This window comes from Lepeophtheirus salmonis, chromosome 6, assembly GCF_016086655.4.
Source record: "Lepeophtheirus salmonis chromosome 6, UVic_Lsal_1.4, whole genome shotgun sequence".
Lineage (NCBI taxonomy): Eukaryota > Metazoa > Arthropoda > Copepoda > Siphonostomatoida > Caligidae > Lepeophtheirus > Lepeophtheirus salmonis.
In genome coordinates, this window is record NC_052136.2 from 54290569 (window position 1) to 54296395 (window position 5827).

The window sequence follows — 5827 nt, forward strand, 5'->3', positions numbered from 1 at the left end:
ACCTTTGATTAGTCGAACTTCGACTAATTTGTTTTCTAAAAAATCTCCCTCCCCCCCCCCTCCCACCGATAAAAAACAAATTGAACAATTCATTACTAGATTAGAGTAGGTATGTAGAGCCATGTTAAATTCTTCCACTCCCGCTTCCCTGAGCAATAAAAACCCTTCTATTTTCCAAAATACCACCCGGCCCTCAGGTTGTACAGGTGATGTGATATAAAATCATATTTAAAATCCACCATGGCCTTTGAGATCAAAAGAATTGTTACCAGAACCGTTTCTGGAGCCATACCAAAGCTATATAAAAACTACATATACTCTAGAAACAAATAAATAATATCAGAAAGATAATTATTTCTGAAAATTACTACTCTATAACATAAAATATAACATTACTATACCTCATATACTTTTGACCGTTTTCAACTACTTTTCCTTTGACTCAAAATGTACATAATATATACTTAGCTATCACACGTAGATATATGGATACAATTGTATAATGTCTCTCTGACAATAAAGAGCAAATGTAATTCCTTGTAAGTGTATATATGTCATTTACTGTCAGAGTAGCATAGTTTGTAGTATGAATAAGTAAAGAAAATATTTGTACGATTATTTTCTTTGCATTGTTGTATATACATTAGAGTGTCCCTTAAGTTTAGTTTTTGCGAAATGCTAAAAAAACATTCTTTTAATTTAAAATATTATTCTATTAAGAAATAAAAAATATAAAGTTTGACTATATTAATCTATGTTGGAGGTTGCACCCGGCCCTTGATAAATTTATTATAATCCCCCCTAAAAGGAATGTATATATATATATATAAACATAGATGTCAAAATAAAGCAATTTATATACACTAACTATTTTAGGCCGATAAACAATTCAAAAATTAAATAAAAAAGTATTCCGATTATTTCTTTTAAAAAATTATAAAAAGTTTTAGTATACTCCGTATAACGAACACTTTTTTGTTCCATTTATTTAAAATAAGTATGTACTGTTTTAGAAAAAATTTCTGGAGATAAAAAAATAAATACTTTTATTAAATCCTTCATTTTAGTAAACATTGATGAAATGCATAACAGTACTTCTTCCATGATAAACACATATATTTTTTGAATGGCACACAGTCAAAAATCATAATTATGAAGATTATTATGATTTATTTTTACCTTGATTTTTTTTTTGGGTAGTAATTAACCGTTACGAGTATGATTTAGCCGTCTTGGAGAAATACACAATGCAAATTGTATATAAAAAGGGATATATTCAATAAAATATGCACTTTTACTTTGAAAACGCTTTATAAAAAAGCTTCAAAATTTAAAATACAACTGCAAGTTTAGGTTTCAAGTAACTAAATCTACGTAGATATCCTCCTTCCTCACTTTGGGGGGGTAAATACTCTTTTCTAAACTGAAAAAAAGATAGATAGCTTCTCCTGCATTTTTTTTCTTCCTTGAGTATTCCCCGTTACAAGGATGGATAGTGGAACTACGCAGAGGAAATTGTTACCTTTTTCATACAATCGTCTTGTAAGTTTTACTCAGGCCTTAAATGTTTAGTAGATCAATCTCTGATGATGAGGAAAAGAGAATCGAAAATAGAGTTATTGTTCCTATGTTTTAAATTATATTATTGACGTAGACGTAGACTAATATTTGTTTAAATAGTCTGTAAAACAGAAGTCCTAACATTGAAGAGTTGGACTTTGATCTAGAGGGTTAATTTTAAATTGTAACGTTTATTTATGGTTAATTTTATCGCAATTCTTCATGAGGTTACTTCTATTACTTATTTTTTATAGTATATTTTGATTATCTATATTGATGACTTTAATAGAAACCAAACGAAAAAAAATATTTGGATAATGTTCGTGCAACATTTTGGAACAAAATTTTTTTTTTTTGTGAGTGTCAAAAATATGAACTTTGTTGTCGAGTTTTCAGAAATGGCTCCAGAAAGATATAAAAATCCCTTTTCTTGAAGTTATTTAAAAATTTTGAATAAAAAGTTTTGAATACAAATTATTGATAAATGACATAAAAATATTACAAAATGAAATAAATTCAAAACTTGGACTTATCTGAATAATATCTTAGAATGATGTTTTTTTGTAAAAATAAAAACTTATAATTAAATATGAAGGAAAAGAAACAAAGCGATGGGCGTTAAAGGCTGTTTTCTGTTATATTTTTTTTTATTTTGTACTAAGACACTACATATTTTCAAAACAAATGCTTGTAACTTTTTCATCTACTTTTGTCCTTAATAAGACTTATATATATAGATCTATAAAAAAATGCATCCTTTACAAATTGTGAGGAGGTATGCAAATTTGTAATTCCCTACTAATCCTGTAATAACTATAGTGTGCGTAAGAAAAAATGCACCATACATTAAAACTTAAAGAAATTTACTAGGTTGTGCCCAGTTCAGACACAGCAGTTCTATCGGTTCCGGTATCGGGTCAGATTTATCGGTCTCAGTTGCGGTCTTCGGTCTGTGTTCTTTTTTTAATACAGGCTCAGTTTCGTAACAGGCACTTAAAACAATGTATGTCACTAGACAATTGTGGCCCAGGAAATTATATTAGGTACAAAAAGGTCCGTAGCTACTCTATACATACAGTGTGGTGTGCTCCAAGTTCCAGCAGGGGCCCTGAAAATTCGTAAAAAGGGGACCTCAGTTTAAAATGTATTAGTGTAGATGGGAGCTGGGCATAGTGAAGTTTGGTAAATCCAGGCTTAAGAAATATTATATTTATCACATTATAGGGCCCTGACAAACTAAATAGCGGCCCAGGATCAAAAATTTTCCCTATCACTTCCCTTTTGTATTTACACCGTTTGGTTCCTAAAACCACTTTTACAGATCCATAAGAAGCCCCTAAGTATTTGGAACTGAGATACGATTGTATCGGCCTGGTGACATAAAAAATTATTGGAAAACGTTGCAATTGCACAAAAGAAATTTCAGAAAATTGACTTATTGACTTAAGGTAATTTGATTTTGATTTTTTATATTATATTTTCTTGCATATATTCTATATAGGAATAAAAACACAAACACCGAGACGGATAAGCAATATATAGCGGTATCGGTTTGACTTTGACCGAAACCACTAGAAACACAAGACCGCAAAGGGCCCAATCTTGGAAATGAACGCAAGGCAATGAAACATGCATTGTTTGGAAGAAAAGTAATAATACCTTCCTTTTTACGCCATACAATTTTTTTGGTAAGCAAAAACAGTTTCTTGAGGTTGTCGAAGAAATGTAGCGTGCTAGATTTACTCAACACAGGAGTTCCTGTTTGTGAGGTTGTCAAGATTGTGGGAGTGAACAGTGAATCTTTTTGGAGGATCAAGTAGGCATTTGAGACTGATGACAGCTATGAATGCAAGCTTGGGAGTAAGATCCACAATATAAAGCAGTTGGATGAGTTCATGAGTCCTTCCGGAGACAGTATTGAGGAAAATCTCCAAAATAGATGCAAAAGCCTTCAAAATGACACAACCTAATTGAAGGAATGATCAAAAATGCCGTGAAAGATAAGCACCTCAAGAGCCAATGCCACCAAAAGTGATACCTCATAACAGCAACGGTAAAGGCACCAAATTGACCAAGGTCAAAATGCTCCTAAATTCGGTGAAGACCCCTAGACATTGGCACCTCCTTCCTCAACAGATCTGACCCCATTTGACGCCATTAATGCCAAGACCTGTGCTGTCTCCCACAGAAATACTGTTGATTTGAAGGCCTCTATTGAGAGGGAGTAGATGGGTATGTCTGATGAGTATTTTATCAGCGTTTGCAAGGCTTCAATCGAGGCTTCAGGTAAACATTTTAAATTTTGAGGAACAAAGATGGGTTCTACACGATTTAATAAATTTCAAAATGCTGTCCTTATTTACGTAAGAGCTCCTGATAATTTTGTTAATGTTGTCCGCTATGATGCTTTTTTTTCATACTCACATTATACATTGAATGGTACATTTGTATATAATTTTTTTTAGAGTGATAAATCAAATCAAGTATTGTACACAGTATAGCCATGCTCTTACTATTTTCATCTACAATTTAGTGATTTATGGTAGATATATTTATTTGTTTTATTATAAAAAGGTAGAGTGCTCATTAGCCTACATATTTCATAGACAGAAACAAAATGCCTTTGTTCTTGTTCCAAATCATTTCCATATCTTTATTATTATTAAAACAAATTCAATATTTGATGTTGTTAATGATTAGAATCGAAAAAGTTATATATACCCTTATCTAAAAAAAGAAATAATAGAAAAAAATAAAAACATTACTTTTTAACTCTCCAATAGTGTTTAGCCTATATAACGTGGTTGGTGAATTGTTTCAAAAAGAAATGGGTGATATAAAATGCATTTTATTACATTATAAATATTATTGAATGGTTATAATAATTACGTGATTAAAATATTATATAATTTTTGTTGTAACTATTCCATCTATTTTGCAGTGATATATATATCATTAATTTATAATTTGGTATTAATTTTTACAATGATTTCTATGACATATTTATTATTTTCTTCAAATGGCCCATTTTGTTTTAGATGAGATGACTTTTGGGACCTCAACATGTGACAAACCCCTTGGACTATTCTTTCTAAACACGTCTGCGGAAGAGGGTGTGTTTTACTCCTGACAAGAATGTGAAATCCCTAGAGGCTTTCATGAAGAAAGAGTCGGCAATGCTCAAGTCTGATTCATATTCAAGAACTGCAAGGGATTTAAGCCTCATTGAGGCAATTATTAGAGCTGAAGGCTCAGATTTACTTTTTAAAATAATAGAATATGTAAAACTAAAAAGATTAGCCCTATATTTACAGACCGCCTAACGTCTTTGAAGTTGATATTTAAAAAGTAAATTTGAATTAATAAATATAGTTTATATGTACTGATCTCATCAAATAAATTTTATCTGGAAACAGTTGTAATTTTTGAATAACTTTAAATATTAATGTTTAAATAGCAAGAATCATTAATCTAAAATAAAATACTTACATTAAATAATGATTTTCCACAATGTTTTGCTGAGTTAATACGAAAACAATTTGGTTAAATGACATAAATAAGGAGACAATAATGCGCATATACACGGTACTTATATATTTTCTCCTGTAAAACTACTCTTTCATCATAATGTAAAAATTAAATTTCTATAAAAACTTTAAAAATATTTTTTTATGTATATCTATTTAACTAAAAAAAAAAATCATATGTAATATCAAACGTGAATTAGCTCCAATATCTTAAATACCCATATCTTACCCCACCTAAACGTAGTTGAGCATTATACAAATTTGATTAAGTTTAACCACTTAAATGTGTATTGATGGAAAAAGTGCCTGTAGTTGCACCTTGAGATCATATTTCTTTATATAAAACTTATTTTTGTTTATATCTTTTTTTGTTGATGTCGCGACAAAAATTTAAAAATTGATATATATGTATAACTGTATTCAAAATATAGTCTCAATAAAAACCGTTTTTATTAAATTAACTATAAAATATGGTCTTCAAATTTATTTAAAAACTATGACAGCCAATTAATTTTCTAAAATATTATTTGACAAAATCTTCTCTGATTCCAAAATTTTGAAATGTGGGTTTTTCTAAATAAAGGTTATCCAGCAAATTATTGGCTGGTCCTACAAACTATAAAAATACATATAATATATTGTTTCGCCAAATTTGTCTGTCATACCGAAATATTATTTAATTGTCACTTTTATAATAATTTATTTGACAAATTTGGCATTTATTTAAAAATACATTCTGT

The 5827-nt window shown here is 29.8% G+C and overlaps 1 long non-coding RNA gene across 1 annotated transcript; it reads left to right on the forward strand.

The window, feature by feature from the left end:
• The first annotated feature begins 212 nt into the window (after nt 1–212).
• LOC121120522 (uncharacterized) lies at nt 213–5543 on the forward strand. The gene is made up of 4 exons (XR_005865089.2): nt 213–3008; nt 3062–3248; nt 3313–3846; nt 4599–5543. It is a non-coding gene; the product is annotated as an uncharacterized lncRNA (long non-coding RNA).
• Nucleotides 5544–5827: the final 284 nt, after the last annotated feature.